General features: G+C 42.2%; 1 long non-coding RNA gene across 1 annotated transcript in view; it reads left to right on the plus strand.

Annotated features, from left to right (window-relative positions):
- The window catches only part of LOC115078223, a 57450-nt gene that overhangs the window by 28497 nt on the left and 5664 nt on the right, over positions 1 to 23289 (plus strand). The window contains exon 2 of the long non-coding RNA XR_003853090.1: positions 22602 to 22685. This is a non-coding gene — a long non-coding RNA (uncharacterized LOC115078223). The remainder of the gene's footprint in view (positions 1 to 22601; positions 22686 to 23289) is intronic.

Below are 23289 nucleotides of genomic sequence, written 5' to 3' on the forward strand. Positions count from 1 at the left end.
CAGTTGAAGCATTTGTAACTGGTGCAGAATACGACTGCCAGTCTGATTTTAGGCTTGCGCAAATATGACCATATTTCTCCAGCTTTTAAACAATTACAATGGCTGCCGGTTATTTACAGACTCCAGTTTAAATTGCTTTGCATTGTACCTCGTCCTCTTTCTTCTGGGTTTCATGTTTATTTTTCTAAATTGTTAATTCCCTATATTCCTTCAAGGATATTGCATTCTTCTCAGGCTTTGTTGCTTCACATCCCTTCTCCATTTGTTATTTGCCTAGAATCCACCAGAGAATCCACATTTAGCTTTCATGGAATATCTTACATACAATCTGACATTCGCTCAGTTTTGGATTACTTGAAATTTAGGAAAGCTGTGAAGTCCTGGTTCTTTAATAAGGCATTTGATAATATCTAATATGTTGCAGAGAAGAGCATTATGTTTTGTTTAAATTATGTTAATTTGGCTCTTAAGTATGGAACTGTGAATTTAATTTCTTATTTTAGTTTTATGTTTATTTTTAATTTTTTTTTTTATTCCACATTTTGCACTTCAAAGCGGATTACATTCAGGTACTGTATGTATTTCCCTATCCCCAGAGGGGATAAAATCTAAGGCCTGGATTTATCAAAATGCACTAAATATCGCATGTGATAGGAAAAGGGGTGTGTTTTATGGTAATAGGCTGTTTATTGCAACGTGTGCTTTGCATAAGTATTAGTGCAAACTATAATAACGTTTTTGCACTAAGTGCCAGAATTGTTGTAATTCCTAGAGAGAGAGAGAGAGAGAGAGAGAGAGAGAGAGAGAGAGACTACCTATAAAGGCCTCATACTTGGTAGGTATTTATACCTCTATATGAGGCCCACCTAGCTACTTGAGGTGAGGTTTAGGTATTAGTGTAGGGGTTAGGGGCAACTTTGACATTCAGAGTGCGATGTACGAACAGAACAGTGCACTCTTGTGAAGATTTGATGACCTTCAGGTGAGGAAACTCACCAAAAGATGAGATTTGTGCAATGTTTTTTCAATCTAACTTGATGAACTCTCTACCTGGGTAACATCAAGCTAGGTAGAGAGAACCTACCTACTAGGGATGTGAATCGTGTCCTCGATCGTCTTAACGATCGATTTCGGCTGGGAGGGGGAGGGAATCGTATTGTTGCCGTTTGGGGGGGTAAAATATCGTGAAAAATCGTGAAAAATCGTTAAAAAATCGAAAAAATCGAAAAATCGAAAAACCGGCACATTAAAACCCCCTAAAACCCACCCCCAACCCTTTAAATTAAATCCCCCACCCCCAAATAACTTAAATAACCTGCGGGTCCAGCGGCGGTCCGGAACGGCAGCGGTCCGGAACGGGCTCCTGCTCCTGCATCTTGTCGTCTTCGGCCGGCGCCATTTTCCAAAATGGCGCCGAAAAATGGCGGCGGCCATAGACGAAAAAGATTGGACGGCAGGAGGTCCTTCCGGACCCCCGCTGGACTTTTGGCAAGTCTCGTGGGGGTCAGGAGGCCCCCCACAAGCTGGCCAAAAGTTCCTGGAGGTCCAGCGGGGGTCAGGGAGCGATTTCCCGCCGCAAATCGTTTTCGTACGGAAAATGGCGCCGGCCATACGCGTATGGCCGGCGCCATTTTCCGTACGGAAAATGGCGCCGGCAGGAGATCGACTGCAGGAGGTCGTTCAGCGAGGCGCCGGAACCCTCGCTGAACGACCTCCTGCAGTCGATCTCCTGCCGGCGCCATTTTCCGTACGAAAACGATTCGCGGCGGGAAATCGCTCCCTGACCCCCGCTGGACCTCCAGGAACTTTTGGCCAGCTTGTGGGGGGCCTCCTGACCCCCACGAGACTTGCCAAAAGTCCAGCGGGGGTCCGGAAGGACCTCCTGCCGTCCAATCTTTTTCGTCTATGGCCGCCGCCATTTTTCGGCGCCATTTTGGAAAATGGCGCCGGCCGAAGACAACAAGATGCAGGAGCAGGAGCCCGTTCCGGACCGCTGCCGTTCCGGACCGCCGCTGGACCCGCAGGTTATTTAAGTTATTTGGGGGGGGTTCGGGAGGGTGGGGGATTTAATTTAAAGGGTCGGGGGTGGGTTTTAGGGGGTTTTAGTGTGCCGGCTCACGATTCTAACGATTTATAACGATAAATCGTTAGAATCTGTATTGTATTGTGTTCCATAACGGTTTAAGACGATATTAAAATTATCGGACGATAATTTTAATCGTCCTAAAACGATTCACATCCCTACTACCTACCGAGTATGAGGGTATTATGGCTAGTCTCTCTCTCTCTCTCGCTCTCCCACCCCCTTCCCCATGCTGCTAGGCTAGGTTCTCTCTCCCCTAGCAGCTGAAAACATTACAAAGTCATATCACACGGCTTAACGCAAATAAAAAAGGTGTAGTTAAAATCCACATTAAAGCTGTGTGATATGGCTTTGCAAATTGTGATGTAGGCTTACTTGGCCAGAACATCTCCCCTTTTCCATCACACCCTTTTCCATCACACCCTTTTCCATCACACCCTTTTCTCATGCAAAAACACCTTAACACATGCAAAAACACCATATAGCACTTTGATAAATGACCCCCTAAGTTTGTACATGAGGCAATGGCGGGTAAAGTGACTTGCTCTAGGTCACAAGCAGTGACAGTGGTACTTAAACCCTAGTTTCCTGGTTCATAGCCCACTGCTCTAACCACCAGGCAACTCCTCCACTCCATCTAGGTCGTTGCTGCTATATTTATTTAGGATTATTTTGCTCATTTTGGGGATGTTTTTAAAAGGAGCGCATGCCCACATGCACACGGTTTGGCGCACAACGGAGTTTACGCACGTGGCCAGGCCCTTCCAAAAATGCGTGCGGTGTACGCAAGGCCCAGCTACACGTGTAAACACACACCCCCCCCCCTGTTTTCACACACGTGGCCCTTTTAAAATCAGTCCATACGATTGTATTGTTTATTTGAACTACTGCTTGGGTAACATGTTTCATCAAACAGGATATTACGTTTTAATAAATGAAATGAAACAAAAGGCACATATTTCATGAACTGCTGAGGCCAAGAACATTCACGACAGTTCTTCCAAAAAGGGGGGAAGCAGCATGCTTCTGTACTCGAAAGGATCCCACAGAAACTCAAATAAAAGGCTTCACACTTAAGTGTTGTATCTGTAAATAAAGAGTTTACTAAGCAGGTAGTAAAATGGTATAAGACAGCAACATCGTTTTCAGAATTATAGTTGATTTAGGAATACAATCCAGCCAAAATACAAAAAAAACCAAAACAAACCCTTATCCTGTAATGAATATCCTTTCTTGTCTTCAAGATTTCCAGAACCAATGTAAGTTCTACTTTTCCAAATACAAATTTCCCCATCAACACCTGTAATCTCTGCATCCTCTATGGATGGTTCTTCTTTCCTTTCACTGGTTTGGAGACCCTGCAACTGTTAAGAGACTTCTCTAACAATGCAAATAGTAATGTCTTCTCCTCTACAAAAAAAAAATAAAATAAAATGGGTTACAGTCAAATAGCTGGAGATTTTTAAGTATACTATTATATAATCCCTTTTCACCAGAAACAATGATTTGTCCAATAACTTTCTCCCCTTGGTGTCAAACTCTCCCAATCCCCAAATTTAGTAGGAAAACAAGAGAATAAGCCCTGCATGTTTCTTATTTGATAAGACACTGGAAACAGCGGGAAGTAACAGAACATCTCCAAATAACAGACCCGCAACTCCACTGCCTCCTCCTAGAATTTCTGCTCACAACTCACTGCCGCTCCCCCTAGAGCTTCTATCTTTAATTGAATTTAAAATAAGTTATGGCCTGTTCTTTCCCAATGAAAAATTGCAGGAAAGCACATTAAGCACATCGCAGAAAGGCCAATGAACAGCAAGAACATGACAACAATTAAATATCTTATAGAGTGGTGTGAAGTTATATCCTAATGGTTAGAGTAGTAAGCTGTGAACTGGGGAAACCGCTTGACTAGAGAAGCAGGCTGCGACCAGGGGCAAGTCACTTTATCTTCCACTTCCTCGGGTACAAACTTGAGCCTGATTTACTAAAGGCTTTTTCCCCAATCTGTGTCTATGTGAAAATAAAAATACTGTATTTTATTTTTATTCTTATTTATTTTATATATTTTTTTAATCTTACGTATATTCCAAATGTACCATGTCCCAAACTTGTTTGGAGGAGTGGGTAAGAAATGGCATTAAACAAATACATAGATAAATACTTATTAAAGGAATGTAAGCCCTCTGGGGATAAAGAATATCCACAGTACCTGAATATAATGTACTTTGAAGTGCCAAAAGGCAGAATTTAAATAAAATAGAATTAAGGGAAACCTTTCAAGGGCTAGAATAGGTAAATTAATAAAGTGAGAAATTATTGGAGTCCTTAAATTTAATTTTACTTCTCTCTCTCTTGCCTCATCTGTGTCGACTGGAGCAGGTAGGTGCATAACAAACATACTACTGGGTCTTAACCAACCAATATCAAATTGGAGGAAAGAAAGGAATGCAACACAAAATATTTTATATTCTCTTTTCCTTTAATTATCATTTATTGTAAAGTATAGTGAACTACTGTTTTCTTTCATGGAAAACAGACTGTGCAAGCAGAAACATTGGTAGCTAACAAACTGTTACTTTAAACCTGGACCTTTGAAGGTAAAAGATCAAAGCAATAACCTCAATCACCACTATCTGCTTCCCTCAAAGAATCTTAAAAATTGCAAAGGACTCCAGTCTGTATTCTTAACAGATAAAGTTGTAAAGTGAAAACTAATTTATCTCTGTACACTTTATCCTTATAATCTCTGTAGTGAGAGGAAATTTGAGATACAGAATGAGAAAAAGAGAACGAGAAATATATAGTACTAGGCAAAATTGAAAAGGGAACAAGAGAAAAAGAGGGAATGATACAATATTACAGTTATCTAATCTAGGTGCAAATAGTATTAAGTAAAGCTGATGGATTATGTGAAGAACTGTAGCTTAAAAATTGCCAGTAAGGGCATTTTTTCAGCATTTTCATCATTTCTTTCTAATGAATTTACCATCCTGGCAGATCTGTGATCAGTAACACTTTTTTTTTTACTGAACAAGACTCCATTTAATTCTCAGAAGCCACCCTTGGTTCTCCAGGATCCTTCATGTAGATCTTCATAGCATGAACTTGTAGCACAGAACAAAATGAAACTAGATCTAAAATTCTATGCTTTAAAGAAAGACAGTGTTCAAATGTTGTCTTTTTGTGGATTGCAGTAAGATCTAAGTGGGCACGCCTGAACAGAGTCAACAGGATAAGGCGTGATCTAAGCTTGAGGAGTAGTCAAATACTCGGTGGGTTGCAGAAACCCAAAGGAGCTGTAGATAAAAGGAGGCAAGAGGCTGATGTGCACAAATTGGGAGAGAGACCACAGCGTTATACTGTCGGATGATCTGAAGGTAGCAAAGTAATGTGAAAAGGTGGTAACTAACTAGGACTAGAGTGATTCGAGTCTGTATAGAGACAAGCAAAAGTATCAGGAAAAAAGAGATGATAATGCCCCTGTAGAGATCATTGGCAAGGTCTCACCTGGAATATCATGTTGAGTAGCAAAGACTGTGTCTCAAAAAGGATAGAGGTCACTTAGAAGCAGCCCAGGGAAAGGCAATCAAAATGGTGCAGGGTCTGCATCAAAAGCCAATATGCGATGAGACTGAAGGATCTAAATATGTATACCCTAGGGGAGAGGAGAGATTGGGAGCATACAAAATAAACTTTTAAATACCTAAAAGGTATTAATAATAATAATTCATTTAGTCTTTCCACAATGGCCTTATTTTCCTAAATGCCCCTTTAAACCCTCAATCATCTAACAGTCCATTCTACTCCCTCTCAGGATTCCTGCTTTGGATATATTTTAAAACATTTTTATTATGAGTTTTTGCCTCTATGGTCATCTTCCTTTCAAATTCTCTCTTAGCTTGTCTTATAAATGTTTTACATTTAACTTAACTTGCCAGTGCTTATGCTTTTTACAGTTTTCTTCAGATGGATCCTTCTTCCAGTTTTTGAAGTAAGTTCTTTCATAAAATATCCTAAACCTTTCCAATGAGTTAAATATGTCGATTAAAAGTCCCTGAGCATAACAAGAGGCAGGGTTAAGGAATATGGAACTTGCTGAGTCATGAAATCATGGTAGCTTTGACTGAAGACAGGGTAAGAGCAGATCCTCAAGAGCCTCTGGTGGTTAGGAGCCTGCATAACATGCACACCAAAGGGTTCAATTACTTGCAAAACATTTTTAGCTGGTTAATATTTTACTTTTATCTCATATATGCTAATAAGGCTATTATAAACATACTAATAAAATAATATTTCAAAACAGCTGGTGAATGGAAGATCCAATAATTAAAGACTCAAACAATTTGTTTTAAATTTTTCAAACACCAATAAAATATTTCAAAACAGCAGACACATCAAGCAGCATCCAGAAGTTAAAACCAATAAGGATAAAATAATTCACACTCTCCATACCTGGAAACGTTTGATTTCTAGTCACTCAGATTGTCGTGGAATAGTGAGAAAGAGATGCATAAACTTTCTCCTTTTTCTCTCTCTCTCACAGATTTGTATCTATACATACACATACATACATACATATGTTCTCTCCCTTATACACACACAAGTTCCCTCTTACATAAACATGCTCACATGCACATGCTTCCTCCCTCTCACACTCATTCTCACTCATACATGTGCTCACAGATCCTCCCTCCTACATATACATGTTCACACATTCACACAGATGTTCCCTCTTACATACACATACACACACCCAAGGCCCCTCTCTTTCTCACATATACATGCTCAGCACAAACACATGCTCACAAATGCACTCATGCTCAGTCACACAGGAAGAGACACCCCTTGCTTCAATACCTCAACCTTTCCTGTTATAAAATGAAGAATTTACTGTTCCAAAAGTACTAATATTTAGACCTCTTATTCTATCATCCCTAGAGCTTGCATTTATCTCAGTGTGCTCTCTCTCATACACACTCACACATATGCTCCCTAATTGAAGAGCTGACTCTGCCTGAAAACCTGATAGGCTTGTGGCCTAAGATCTCAGAACTTCACATTACTGTCATTAATAGGGCACACTGAAATATAACAGTATTTACTTGACTATTTACAGCATACCTTTGTGAAATTCTTGTCTCTGTTTTGATAGAGGTTGCTGTATAATCAGGCCCCTTTGAACCTCTCCTGGTAGGTATCTGGTGATGAAGCTAAATTATAGGCCAAATTTTAAAACCCAGCCACACGTATATCTAAGTGGCAGGTTCCTAAAAAGGAGTGGGCTGGGGAAGGCCAGGGGCAGGATCTGGGCAGGGCAGGGGTGGGTTTGACACCAGCCAGGACAGCACCATTGGGTGCTGTCCAGGTGAAGTGCCCACTGGCAGCCACTCAGGGCACAGAACTTACTTCTGCTTGTGAGAGCAGGTAAGTTCAGAAATAAAAAAATGTAGGTGAATTGGGGGGGGGGTTAGGGGTTGGGACAGGGCAGCCTCGGAGGGAACAGAGGCAGCCTGCGTGGCTCGGCACGCGCAAGTTGCACAATTGTGCACCCTCTTGCATGCGCCGACCCTGGATTTTATAACATGCACGTGGCAGCACGCACATGTTATAAAATCGGGCGTAGATTTGTTTGCGCCATATGTTGGGGAGATACCCATACCGGAGAAGGTTTTCATGGGTAATAAATCACCTGGACCAGATGGTATACACCCCAGGGTTCTAAAGGAACTAAAAAATGAAATTTCAGACCTATTAGTAAAAATTTGTAACCTATCATTAAAATCATCCATTGTATCTGAAGACTGGAGAATAGCTAATGTAACCCCAATATTTTAAAAGGGCTCCAGGGGCAATCCGGGAAACTACAGACCGGTTAGCCTGACTTCAGTGCCAGGAAAAATAGTGGAAAGTGTTCTAAGCATCAAAATCACAAAACATATAGAAAGATGTGGTTTAATGGAACAAAGTCAGCATGGATTTACCCAAGGCAAGTCTTGCCTCACAAATATGCTTCACTTTTTTGAAGGAGTTAATAAACATGTGGATAAAGGTGAACTGGTAGATGTAGTGTACTTGGATTTTCAGAAGGCGTTTGATAAAGTTCCTCATGAGAGGCTTCTAGGAAAAGTAAAAAGTCATGGGATAGGTGGCGATGTCCTTTCATGGATTGCAAACTGGCTAAAAGACAGGAAACAGAGAGTAGGATTAAATGGACAATTTTCTCAGTGGAAGGGAGAGGGCAGTGGAGTGGCTCAGGGATCTGTATTGGGACCCTGACTTTTCAATATATTTATAAATGTTCTGGAAAGAAATACGACAAGTGAGACAATCAAAATTGCAGATGATACAAAATTGTTCAGAGTAGTTAAATCACAAGCAGATTGTGATAAATTGCAGGAAGACCTTGTGAGACTGGAAAATTGGGCATCAAAATGGCAGATGAAATTTAATGTGGATAAGTGCAAGATGATGCATAATAGGGAAAAATAACCCATAGTTACACAATGTTAGGTTCCATATTAGGTGCTACAACCGAAGAAAGAGATCTAGGCGTCATAGTGGATAACACATTGAAATCGTCGGTTCAGTGTGCTGCGGCAGTCAAAAAAGCAAACAGAATGTTGGGAATTATTAGAAAGAGAATAGTGAATAAAATGGAAAATGTCATAACGCCTCTGTTAGTATGACGTGCATTACAGTAACACAGGAAATAACTACACCTTTTTGGAGAGAGAGAGAGAGACTCTGTGAGGGCCAATATGTCAGTTAACTATTAGAGAGGTGTTCTGCTTCTTTGTTTTTGATTAGTTAACTATTTATACCATTGTATACCTAGCTTGATGCACTCTCTACATAGCTGCAATCAACTAGGTAGAGAGTACATTGTAGAAACCTACTCTTCTTTTACTTTTCATTACTCAAAATCACATAAAATATTCACTGATGGCAACTGTGCTGTTTGTACCTATGACTGTGCATGTAAATCTGCCCCCTAAACCCTACCCCCACCCCTAAAACCTCACCATGTGTTTCTAGTGCTCCCTCTTAATGGTATAAATAGTTAACTTATATGTGAGGCTCTACAGAGGTTCTCTCTCTCTCTCTATCCAGCAGCATGAGCTACCATTCTTGATAAAAAAACCTTTTCAGTCAGTAACATGCCTGCAGTGGATTACACAGTGTGCGATACAGAAATAACATGGGGTGCGATAAATGTGTTGCAGTAAATACAGATGCGGTAGCAGGAAAATTAGCCTAACCATGCCACCTTTTTTATTGCGGGCGCTGTTTCCGTGATATTTATAGCAATTTGATAAATCTAGGTCTGAGGCAGATGACAAAAAAAGATTACCAAAAATGAGGAAGGAAGGGTGGATAAAACATCTGTCACTCCAAATCAAAAAGGATAAAACTTGGTATTATTAAATTGGTGAAATGCATCCCTTTCTCCAGTTCCATACCCAGGTTTTCTTCCTACAGGCCCAAAGGCCCTTTCCCAAAAATAAATACAACAGAACCAGGAGCAGAGACATCCTGCTCCCTTTAAGGGATAACCAAAATCCACACTGCAAAATAGTGGCACTGGATTTTATAATCTGGGGATTCCAGCACATGGAGCTTCCCACATGGGGATGCTAAATCCCAACAAACTACTACTTCATTCCCCCTCTTAACATGGGACAATCCTCTTGGTAGAGACCCAATAGGGCACTCTACATGTAAAAGTACATGCTCCGTCATCCAGGGCATATTCATGTAGCTGTGTTCTTGGGCGGGGGGAATAATGAAACTCCATTTTTATGTGGTTGAGCACATGTTTTCCTGTGTGAAATCTTTTGATTTCACCTTTGAGTGACAGACTAGTTCATGCATCAGAATGACAAAAGCATATTCAGTTTTAATTTCATTCAGTTCTATCATTTGTAGATTTCTACACTCATTGTAGATATCATGGTGACAGCAGGTTTAGGGTCTGGTGCAGTCTGTCCTTCCTAAAGTGTTAAAGAGAGAAGAGACTCATAACAGCATTGTTTTATTATCCTTTATCGGTAACATCAGTAGCATCGCTTGATTTATTGTACTGCCTGAGATTGGTGGACGGTGTATTAATCATTACTAATGATACATTTCTTACAGCCTTCAAACATAACTCCTTGTATTTTGATCCCATGAGGTCTCGGAAGATGAACAGGTTTAGGCCCATTTTGTACTGGGATGGGTGGCCTCCAAGGAAATATGAAAACTGGAACGTTCATCCTAGTATCATTGCAAAATAACAACACAGTCTGTACAACATAGACTGGCAAAGCAGCTCCTGTGGTAAGAAACAAACTTAGGGCCTCATTTACCAAGCATTTTTCTCCTTGACACAGAATTGGAGAAAAGCCTCAGCAAATCAGGCCCTTCGACAGGAACCAAAAAAGAATTCTATCTCATTCTTCAGAATGTGTCCCCTTATAAAATCATGTATACAGACATTTGATAAAGGAGTTCTAACAATGAAATAACTTAAAAAATGCATTTCTTTGTACCTGATAATATATTCAAAGCAAAGTCTGCTAAAACAAAAAGAAGGAAGAGAGTAAACAAGATAATAATTTCCTGCATGAAAGCCTTTTTTTGTGGTATTATATAGTTGGCAAAACATACTTACTGCTGTTTGAGATAACGGTACACTGTAGAGGACATCACAACACCACCTGTTACTAGGAAAGAGAAACAACAGTAAGACAATCATTTCTTATTAATTTTAACTTCCCAGTGGTCCTCAAAGATTTTAATCTTAGGATGAGCAGTTGATCTAAGAAACTGCATGATTATTTTTTACTCTGTATTATGTAAAAAAAGCTGGGAGGCCAAGACTGATCGTGTTGTAGCTGCAGTAAAAAGGCGGGGAAAAGACAAGAAACCTCAAATGTGTTCAAAAAAGGGTGGCCCTAGCTTTTACAATTATGTGGTGCCTCTTAACCCCTGGCTGTTTGGAGTAGAGTTGGGTTTGTTTTTCTACCTATTCCTGCATTGGAACAGTTAGGCAATGACAATCCCTGCGTTGCTTTCTTAGTTGAACACTAGAGAGGTTTGACAGTGCCTTCTGTAGCCCACAGCACCTGGTCATCTCTGGATCCCCTCTATCCAGGGCCGGCAGAAGCACTAGGCGAGCTAGGCCTGGGTCTAGTGCACCGATTATTAGGGGGCATGAGCCATGTTAGCCATGAGCGGAGGTGGCAAAGTGGAGTGGGCATTCGAATCTCCACTCCTCTTTGCCGCCGCCGCTCGTGAGAAGTAGGAGTCGGGGCTGCGACTGGGGGAGGGAGGGGTGTCGGCATGACCGAGAGGACAGGGCAAGGCAAAAGGTGCCTAGGGCACCTAATCCCCTTGGATAGGCCCTGCCTCTATCCAGGTACTGTGAGGGTGAAGGCTGCTTAGCTTCTAAGACTTAAGGAGTTTGAGATCTCCCAGGCCGGTTTTGCTGGGGATTGAATTTTACAAATTGTCAAAATGCCCAGAACCTACAATTTCAAATGATGAAACTGCATATATTAAAGTTTTTTTTAAAAACCTCATTCAGCTACACTCATGGCATATTGAATTCAATGAAAAGCTAGTGAAATATATTGCTTAGTATTGTGTGACTTCTTTCATTACTATGGTAATGAAATCGTCATTCCATTAGGGAACAATTAGTTTAGAAAGACATAATTGTATCTATATTGCACTAGCAACCTTAACAAAAGTGCAACAGTTACAAATTAGAAATACAAGAATTCATTTTAAAACAGACCACATTCCTTGTAATGGGAAAAGCAAGAGTGAAAGAGAAATGGAAAGAGAGACCAGGTAAAAAAAAAAAGACATTAATCTAATATGCCAACTACATGGAAACATTTTGAATAGAGACAGAGATGGAGATGGGACATGCTCGATGTCCTGAAGAAGCGATTCCTTAGATAAAGGCTCAGCATGAAAAATAATGCTAAGTTACACTTGAACATGAGGAAAAATAGTCAGACTGTAGTACCTGAGAAGCAACATGCTGGAACATAAAGGGAAATAAAAGTAGACACTTTTAAAAAAGTGAGGAAGATGCCAGCCCTAATTAATCTCTGGTTTGGGGATCCAGGAAGGGGATCTCGAGTCCATACTGGCCAGCTTTCTCCTGGGGCCAAGGAAGAGAGTTCATGTGCACATGCTGACCCGTATCTCCTCCTCAGACCCATGCAGGCTAAAATTTAGCCAGATTATGTAGGGGCATTCCGGGAGTGTTCTGTGGCAGAGTTAAGGTAACTGGATAAGTTATCCAGCTAACTGATATTAGAGTTAACTAGGATCCTGCCATAGAGTAATCCTAAAGTTAGCCAGATATAATTAACTGGCTAATGTAGGACTGGATTTTCCTACGGCGCACAGGTTTTTGAATCCCAGTGCTAATGGGGGCGGGGGGCAAAGCGGGGGGGAGGGCGGGCCTATGAAAGCCGGCAGCGATAGCACTTCCGCGGTGTTATCACTGCTGGCTTTCGCACCCAATAGCACTATCGTAAAAGGTGGTGCTATTGGGCATGCTACTGGCAGCGATAAGGGGTCTTACCTTATCGCTGCCAGCAAAATCGTCGCGGAGTTTGCCCCGACGCCGCCCCCAACTCCTCCCCTTCCGGTGCGGACTCCACCCCGATTTAGTTATCGCATTCTAAAAGGGCCTTTTCGCATGCGATCCTGTTACAAAACGACCCCCTTAGTTGGATATATTTAATGGTCTGGCTACACTGTTGAATAGCACACAAAGTTGGCTAGATATGTGAATCTGGATGACTTTGCAAGCCAACTAGTGATTGAATATTACCCCATAGTAAATGACAAATAACAGCCAGTTCTATTTTTTTTTTTATATTTAATAATGATTGGCTTATAAATCATTGACATCAAGGATAAAAAGGCAATCATGAACATGCAGATGAAATGTTAAGGAAAAACGTCCTAAAGGGAGACATAAAAAAGGAAAAGGATTGTTGGATGAATTCTGTACTGTGAGTTTAGAAGCCTTCATGCTCTTTGAGATCAGAAAATAAATGTATGCTTGAGATCCCATCAATAAAAGTTGCACGCCTTGAAATTACAACTGGGGGGGGGGGGGGTCCTTTCTCTGCTGCTGGACCTTTATTTTGGAATTCTTTACCGGATCAGGCAATAACTACTGAGTGTCACAGCGCTTCCAAAAAATGTTAAAGACATGTCTGTTTAATTTGGCCTTTAATCATGACTCTCGCATAGAAGTCTTTGGTTTGAGCTGTTCTACAGCTCCTGGCTGTCACCTCTGCAGCTTCCTGGGCATGCGTTTAGGTGTTTTCCCTTGTCTTTTTTCATTGCATGCTTTTAATTTTATGTTTGTGCTACGTTTTTGTAATCTGCTGTGCCAATGCAGATAGAAATTTAAATACATTTGAAATTCTTTTCATAACCAGTCCACATTAAAGTGAAAAAAAGGGGGTGGGGGGGGAAGCAAACAAAGGAAATAAAATAAAGAATAGGCAAAAATGTTCAACAATTGATCTACAAAGATCCACTTAATGTAATGAACTTGGTGTTGGTGGGGGCCCTTAGAGCTGTGGCGTCATTGACTCAGGCTAGTGGGCGAACTGGCTAGGCCCACGCTGACAGCTGGCAGACGGGCATTGGTGGCAGGCAGGACTTAGGTGAGTTCCTGAGGCAGTCAGGCAGCAGACAGGAGATACCAGAGACAGGCCAGGGCATGCAATGAACAAAGGGTACCAGAGAGAGTCCGGAAGTTGGGACAGGCACCAGATAAGGTTGCGGTCAGGTGCAGGCAGCAATCAAGGATGGTCAAGGGAAGAAGCAAGGATCAAAACTAGAAGATCAAGCCAAGGGGAGACAAGGAAAGACAAAACTGGACGAAGGGAGGGACCGAAGCAAGGCTGGGCAAGGCAAGAAGAAGACAAGGCAGGGCAAGGACGAGGCAGGAACACAAGACTGGAATGCAGGAACACAAGCAACACACACTGAAGGCCCAAGGCGCTACGGAAGACCCATTGCTGAGGCATCTCTAAGCTCTCAGAAGGAGACTTATATATTGGAGTGTCAGTAATGTCATCAGAGAGTACCACAGCTGCCTTCTTTCTTAAGAGTCTGAACTAAAGTGAGTCTGAGGAATGATGCCATCGCAGCATCTTGTGCTGCATTTGGTGGTGTTTGATTGCTGGTGGGCATCCTCGTCACATGGAAAAGTTGACAGCAGTGGGGGTGAGTGAGAAACTTGGGAGGAAGAAGCATATCTAACCTGCCCTCTAAATCATTTACAACCTTCTTAAATTTGGGAATATGATACCCATTTATCAAGGGCAGGTATCATCAGTTGGAATATTAAAGAAGTTATAAAATAACTTTTACACTAAAAGAAGTTTTGTCATAGAAAAATTTAACAAATGTCACGGATGTGGTTGACATAGCCTAGTAAGCAAACCTATTAGTCCCATGCAGAGAGCTGGCAGACTCGTTCCTACTGGGACTGGAGCTAGATATTCAGCTATACCAGCCCCGTTTCCCCACAGCTTAAGCCTTTGGGTTCCAGGGGCCAGCGGGGCTTAGGCAAGTGTCCATTAAGGACCAATCAGAGAGAGTCCAGGTATGGGCAGTGATCAAGGCTGGCAGTGAGGAGGCAGGATCCTGCTGCAAGCCGAGGTTGGGGCAGGCAGAATTCAAGGAGCAGCCAGTGTCTGTGGCAGAGGTCAGTACTAGGTAGCAGGCAAGAGAGTACCCCAGGTTCATAGCAGAGGTCAGTACCAGGTGACAGGCGTAGATGGACGGACAGAGCAAGACACGGGACCAAAACACAGGCAGAGCAGACAGACAAGGCAATCCAAGGCAGGTCAAGGTAAAGCAGGACAAGGCAAAGAAGCAATAAGGAGACAAGGAGCAAGGGCAGAACGAGAAGGCAAGGAGGCAAGGCACAGGATACAAAAGCAAACATGCACAGCAAGGCAAGGAGACCTGTTGCTGAGGCGTTGAGCTAGAGCGTCGCTGGGGTTTCATTGTTGTGCACCACTTTGGAAAACTTGTTTAGTTGGGAAGGCGGTTTATAATTCATTTAAAATAAATAAAGTTAATAAAATACCTAGCAACTTCAACATCATCTGGGAGAGATGAAAGGGTTTTCCCGCTGTAGGGCCTTGAAATGCGGAAGAAGCATGCATGTGCACACCTAGGGAGATGTGCGGTGAGAGCTGCAAGGCAGAAAATGGCAGGGTTCGTGCCACTCGGGAATCCTGGCAGCGCCCAGGAGTCTTGGCGGTGTTGGGGGTAGGTGCGGCCAGTCGCAGGGCCTTCCTGTGGCCAGCCGGACTTTAATTTGAGTTACTCTTGAGGACTGATCCTAGAATAGATATTGCCTTCACTTGACTTAAGTGATTTACAAGGTCCCTCACACTTTAGACTCTGCTCCTTGAGTAAAAATCATAGAATTGAGAAAAAGAATGAGAAAGTGTCTTCTCCATTTGTGTGACCACCTTGCGTACATCGATGAGAGAAATGTTTGCAGGCAAACGAGTTCTGTTTAGGGTTGTAACCACCATTCCATCGTATTCCTAGAAGCACAAAGCAGTCATTTCATTACCATTATGGGCTGAACCGCCGCTCCAGGCAGGTTATCCAATGCTTCATTACCATCCTCTGTTTCTAGGTATCCTCTGGGTTTTCCCCCACTATTTTTTTAAATGTTGTTCCCATTTTTGTCTCCACTGCCTCCTCTAGAAAGGCGATCGAGGCATTGGCCACCCTCCTTGTGAAAAAAAAAAATAGTTCCAGACATTCTGAGTCCACTCTCTTGGAGTTTCACATTATGCACACCCCCCCCCCCCCCCCCCCCAGAATTTCAGTGTCATTCATTACTTTATAAGATCTGAGAAATCACTTTTCAATATAATAAAGTGATGTACATCTTAAAATTAATCATAACTAACCAAAACTTAATCATTGCAAAAATAAAGAATGCAACAAATATATAAGGCAAATATTTTGCAATAAATATCACAAAAATAGAGACAATACAAATTGGAACCCTAAAATATTTAATTGTCTCTTACCTCAGTTCAGTGTGCTGCGGCAGTCAAAAAAGCAATCCTCTACCAAAATACTTTATGGATGGATGATTTTGCAGCACAGGAGAGCATTTGATTATACATTCCTTTAAGTAAGTGTGTGGAGAGAGAGAGTCTGAATTTCTAAGAAGAAGATTCTAAAAGGGATAATTTCCCTCCTTCTTTTCTTCCTTCCCAAATTTCTGATCTCCCCACCCTTGCTCTCCACCCATCTTCCATCGCCATTCCTCTCACTTTCTCCTCTCCCTATTCCAGGTCCTCCTCCTTTCCTCTCCCAATCCCTAGTTCTCATAACATCTCCGTCTCCTCTCTCCACCCCTGAGATCTCCTCTCTATACTGGTATGTGAGATCCCTTTTCGTCACCCATGGGTACTTGCCAGGTTCTTGTGGCCTGGTTTGGCCTCTTTTGGAAACAGGATGCTGGGCTTGATGGACCCTTGGTCTAACCCAGCATGGCAATTTCTTATGATCTTATGTTCTTAAAATGTAATTTAAAAGGTGGAAATGTTTGTCAATGTTCTTCAGAATTTTCACATTTTTCCCTGAGCTGCAGCAGGAAACTCTTCCCATATTGGGGAAGGGGGGTAAAGGTGCAACAGCATCATCAGAGCGGCAAAATCATAAATCCATCACTGACTCTAATGTGCAAATGCCTGGCTTATCAAGGGTCATGCTAGAAGTTTTGTTTCTGTTATGTTGATTCTTAGAACTTTTGGACCTCTAATGGTGTGGCTGCTATCTTGATTTTGGATCTGTGTATCCAACTCTGTTAACATTTCTGCAGTTAGGATCCTGTGACTTTTATAGGATTCTGTATTTTGCTGCTGATGCCCCCAGAAAATAAAATAAAGTCACTGTCAGGAAGTCTATAAGAAACTCCCTCAGACCACCTTAAGGGACCAGATACAGCTGTCTCGCCCATTCTTCCTTAAGATCCATGCAAGAAGTCCTGGGTGAAAGGAGGAGCCCCTCACCAGTGTACAAGAACTCATGTCCTAGAAGGATTAGAGAGGCCCAGTGGAGCAGACAGGAATCTATTCTATGTGAATATCTGTTATGTGAGATGTCTGTGTGCTACCTAAACTTAAGGTGATCTGCATTTGTTTGTTTGACTTTTCTTTCACTGTAACTAAATTGTGCATAAAGGAAACAGCCAGAGTCTGCCTCTTTATTCCTTCAGGCTGTTTCCCAAGCCACCATAGCCAATTTTGCACACTCGCCAAGTTGCAACCTTAATAATACAGTGTCAGACTTCCTTTGTGAATTCTAAGGTTGTGGATTCGATAAATAAGAGGCCTTCTTAAGAAGATCGTAAAAGAACTGTTAATGTTTCACTTTGGGGAAGGTAGTTAGATAATCACAGAGGGGAAAAGTGTGAAGTTTTATTTTTAACCAATCTTTTAGGAAATTCCCACTCCCTCATTCCCTCTGAACCCAGTCCAAGTCCACATCTTATCCAATGAATTTTGAATCCACAGAGCTGGTGTCAAGATAAAAAAAATCCTGACACTATGGGGCAGATTTTAAAAGGCGCGCAAATAGCCTACTTTTGTTTGCGCTCCAGGCGCAAACAAAAGTACGCTGGAGTTTAGTAGATACGCGCGGAGCCGCGCGTATCTGCTAAAAACCTGGATCGGCGCGCGCAAGGCTATGGATTTTGTATAGCCGGTGCGCGCCGAGCCGCGCAGCCTACCCCCGTTCCCTCCGAGGCCGCTCCGAAATCGGAGCGGCCTCGGAGGGAACTTTCCTTTGCCCTCCCCTCACCTTCCCCTCCCTTCCCCTACCTAACCCACCCGCCCGGCCCTGTCTAAACCCCCCCCTTACCTTTGTCGGGGGATTTACGCCTCCCGGAGAGAGGCGTAAATCCCCGCGTGCCAGCGGGCCTCCTGCGCGCTGGGCCGCGACCTGGGGGCGGGTACGGATGGTGAGGCCACGCCCCTGGACCGCCCCGGGCCGTAGCCACGCCCCCGTACCCGCCCCCAAAACACTGCCGACACGCCCTCGAAACGCCGCAACGACCGGGCCCGCCCCCGACACGCCCCCGACACGCCCCCTCGGAGAACCCCGGGACTTACGCGAGTTCCGGGGCTCTGCGCGCGCCGGGAGGCCTATGTAAAATAGGCTTCCCGGCGCGCAGGGCCCTGCTCGCGTAAATCCACCTGGTTTTGGGCGGATTTACGCGAGCAGGGCTCTGAAAATCCACCCCTATGGTTCTATCTTATGTAACCCTAGCAAAGTTTAGATACATATTGAAGTTTTTTAGTCTCATCAGGTAAGGTTTTAGTGCAGACTCCACACCATTTTAATTGTCTTTTTTTTTTTTTATCCTTTCTGAGATATGGCCTCCAAATGTCATAGATCAATGGCGTAGCCATACCATGAGTATTGTGTGAAATTCTTGTCACTCCATCTGAAAAAAGGATACAGTGGGACTTGAAAAGGTGGCAACAAAGGCAGAATAAATGGTTAAGGGATTGAAATAGCTCCCCTATGAAGTAAGGCTAAACAGGTTGGGGCTTTTCAGCTTGAAGAAGAGACAAATTAGGGGACGTATGATTTAAATCTACAAAATCATGAGTGAAGTAGAACAGAGAGAGAATATTACCATTGTAAATAATACTAGGATAGGGTCACTTCTTTAAGGTAATAGATAGAAGAATTAAAACATGAAGGGGGGTCATTTTCAAAAGCGATCGCATGTGAAAAGGGACTAAATTGGGGCGGAGTCGGCTCTGGAAGAGGAGGAATTGGGGCGCCACCGGGGCCGACATTGCGAGGACATCACTGGCGGCGAAAGGTAAGGACCCTTATCGCCGCCAGTTTCATGTGAAAGCCGGAAGCCAGTGCACCATAGTGGTGCGATGGCTGCCGGCTTTCGCAGGCCTGCCCCCCCCCCCACCCCCCCAGTTATCAACGGATTTTCTAATGTCTGCGACCTTAGAAAATCCAGGCCTAAGTTCACTAGCAAGCTGTGAAATGTGTTGCCAGAGAATGTGGTCAAGGCACGTAGCATAAGTGGGTTTAAAAAGGATTTGGACAAGTTCATAGGAGAAAAGCCCATAAATAGGTGTTAACCAGGTGACTCAGAAAGACCCACCACTTGTCATAGAGAGTGAGCAGGAAGAAACTGGATCTTCTTTTATGGATTTGCCACTCTCGGAGACAGGATGATGGGTTCAATGGATCTTTGGTCTGACCCAACATGGAACTTCTTCTGTTCTTAGAACTATACAAACTACTCTTGGTGTGGCCTCATCAATGATTCATAAAGAAGCATTATCACCACCTTTTCTGTTGGTTATCTCTCTCTCCATGCACTGAAGTATTCCTCTGGCTCTGGACACTACTTTGGCTCACTGTTTCACTAACCTGGGATCATCAGACACATCACCCCAAGATCCTGATCACGGCACATCAGCTCTTCACCACAAACTGCATACAACTCCCACAAATTTGTGCACCCCAAGTCCATGACTCTGCAATTTTTGGCAATGAACTGACTCTTAATTTTCTGTCTTCTCCATCAAGATGTCCACATTGTTGCAGATCTTTGTGTCCTTTGCAAAAAGGCTAACTTTTCCCTCTAACTCACATGGTACTCAGAAATGCTGTGACTGTGTGCAATAATACATTTTTAAATTACATTGGAATTCACTAGGCAAAATCGCCACAGTTTTGAGTTCTTATAGCAGAGCACATTTTTTCTCATTGCTCAAGAAGTTACTAGTGGCTCTGTTAGTCATCCTTGGCAGTCCCAGCTGCTTTTGCCAACAGTAAATCCATAGGATATCAGTTTTATAGCTTTTATAACACAATCACAAAAGAAATCTGTCTGTGGCATGCTTTAAGCATGCAGAAATTATTAATATATAACCATAGTTTAGATTACATAAATATTAACATTGATTGAAGTTATTATTGTGTGGTATATATGACCATCTATAATATGCTAAAATAAATAAATTCATGACATATTTATTATAGCAAAACTGTCAAACTAAAATAGCCATTATTTACTTAAATAATATTGCCAAGCAGTATTGTCACAGGGTAATGTGGTTTCCTATGTATTTTAGAATTTAGCTGTGAGTCTTATACTGTAAATAGAGTGCAGAAAATTAACTGTAATTCATTTTCACATTATTTTACTGTAGCTAGATGGAGTATTTTCTCTGTCATATTTATGATATATTATGGAAAGATGAACTGTGCCTGGAGGAGAGGATTTGATAGTCATCGCTTGGTATATGTTAGGGATTCCATTTTGGCTCATTATCTCTATATTTTCTCCATTATGAAACAAACAGGATATTCCAGGTGGTATACACCCTTTTTGTATATAGAAAATACATTTCTGAAATATGTAATTTACTCAATAATATATCATTATATAAACAAGCAATTGAGTACAAACTGGTATACAGTAACATCTCTATTCTGTGGAATTTAGAGCTGTGTGAAAAATTACGCAAGCAGAATATATCTTCAAGGACAAAGTCGCACATTTCCCAAGTCAATACAAATATATATGTAAGAGGGTCCCAATGCCCCCTTACTAGTGTGGCATTAGGTGTCAATGGCCTCTATAAGGAGAGATATCAGAGAAGATGCAGTAGGTAGTAGGCACTTCTCAGTGGAAAGTGTCGCAGTTTAAAAAAGCGCCTATGTCTCCATAAGTACAGGGGAGCCGTTTTTTGAGAGAGTGATTCTTTTGGTCTCTTCACCAGAGGGGAGATGTCATAGTGGGAAAGTGTCTTTTTGAACAAAGAAGTATTGATGATGTATCTAGTCCTAGGAGGTGACAGAGATCCAAGGTCAGGGTTCTCATGTCTCTGAGATGAGAGAGGAGTTTTCTACAGAGGAGTCCAAGAGGATTCATGTGTTTCCTGAAAATCCAAATTCAGTAACAATACTTTGGATTGGAAGAGAGTGGCTGCCATTAAGCAAAATGGCGGTGACCCTTTACCCTTATCATGTGACAGGAGCTACTGGTGCCATTGGGTAGCCCCTGCCACATGGTAGGGGCAATGGATGACCGTTGCCATTTTAAATAATGTCAGTAGCAGGAGATTGCTACCAGGCCCTCAATTGGTCCACCACAGACTTTGGGTGAGCCTTGGGGGGGGGGGGGGGTCTGAAGTGTGGGAGGCTTCATATTTAAATAAATTAGAAGGGTTGGGTGGACTTTGGGGTGGTTTTTTTTGTTTTTTTAGGTGCATTTTTTAACCACTCCCCCCCCAAAATGCTAGGACAACCACACAAAATTTTGTGGGTTTTCCTATTGTTATTTTTTACTTTCTGAAATACAATGAAACAGAAAATATCAACTGTATTTCCTATTTCATTGCAAACAACTGTATATTCACAAGCCGCCACGAGCACATTGCTCCAGCACTTCAGTCTGCACTGGCTATCCGTGGCTTCCAGGATAATATATAAATCTATGACGCTGATACATAAAGCCATTCAAAACAGAGATATGCACTGGTTCACCGATCATCTACAATTCAAAACTTCATCCCGCCCAACGAGATTCCAGCATTTAGCCAAACTAAAGATCCCAGCTCCCAATCTGACCAAACTTTCTAGTACAAAAGAACAATCATTCATCATTGCTGGATCAACAATATGGAACACCATGCCCTCTGAATTATGCCAGGAACTTTGTCACAAAAAATTTAAACAAAACCTTAAAACCTGGTTATTTAAAAAAGCCTACTATTAATGATCTGAGTCCTCTACTATTCTTCACAATTTCCACAGTCTCTCATATATTGATTATATTCTATTAATACAAAGTTATACATGGTATTGTATTCGTTCAGTTACTATGTTATATTCTAAAGCGCAATGCTGAATTATTGTTTGAATGTAAACCGAGGTGATGTTACTTATGTACCCCGGTATATAAAAATCCGAAATAAATAAATAAATAAATAAATATTCCTAGTATCTCCCACTAACAGACCGATGCAATAAGGACACGCTAAAAATGTGCTTCCATTCTGGGAGCCCACTGTTTCACCGCATGCACAACTACTTCTCCTGGGTGCGCTATCAAGTATTCAAATGAAACACAAATGACAATGGCGCCAAAAAAGCGTGCGGTGGTCAAAAATGAGCATTCATAGAACTTCCCATTTTATTGTATTGTACATCCATATAGCATCACGCTTGGGCATGTGGACACGCTAAAGATCTTTCAAAAGGGAATTCATCTGTCAGATGGAATATGAGAAAAATAAATTTGCAATGTATTTCCAATTTGTTCATTTTCAAATTTATCATTGCTCCCCCAATGTGACGTCATGCTATGTATTATAATCCTATCTGGGAGGGATATAAATCGCTGCTGGAAGTTCAACGGTCCTTTTGTATTCAGTTCAAATTCAATCTGTATTCTATACAGACTGCTGTAACCTGGTGCCTGGCATTCATATTCGTTACCGCATGAATATCAAGATCAAGATCAGCATTGCTTTATTTTGAACAGGTAAGAGGTATTTCTTTCTGTTTTTTTCTATGTGAACAGCATGGGTGCCCAAATCATGGATGTCCAGGAAAAGAGCAGGTCATCCATGATTTGTACTCAGTCGTTCTGCTCCTTTTCTGGACTCTCATGACTTGGGCGAGTACAGGCCAGTAATGAATGGTGAAATCATGGACATCCAGAAAAGGAGCAGGATATCCATGAATTTTACTCAGTCACCCTGCTCCTTTCATGGATACTCATGTCTTGGGTGACAAGTACAGGCACGTAATGGATGGTCTAATCATGGACATCCAGGAAAGGAGCAGGACGTTCATGATTTCTACTTGGTCGCCCTGCTCATTTCCTGGCTGCTCATGACTTGGGTGACCGAGTACAGGCCCATAACAGACCCTCAAGTCCTGTTCCTTTTCCGAACATCCAGGTCATGGCTATCCATTATGTGCCATGATATGTGTGCCTGAGCTTGAGACCAACATGGAGTTGGAAACTGACCCAGAATCCTCTGCTATCGTAGCCTTTCTGGCTATGTGAACTTTAAATGCCCTACTGAGCCTTACCTGGGGGAATTCCAAGGACACCTGGACAGCAGTTGAAGTTGGCGACA

This window comes from Rhinatrema bivittatum, chromosome 1 (genome assembly GCF_901001135.1).
Source record: "Rhinatrema bivittatum chromosome 1, aRhiBiv1.1, whole genome shotgun sequence".
NCBI classification, from domain to species: Eukaryota; Metazoa; Chordata; class Amphibia; order Gymnophiona; family Rhinatrematidae; genus Rhinatrema; species Rhinatrema bivittatum.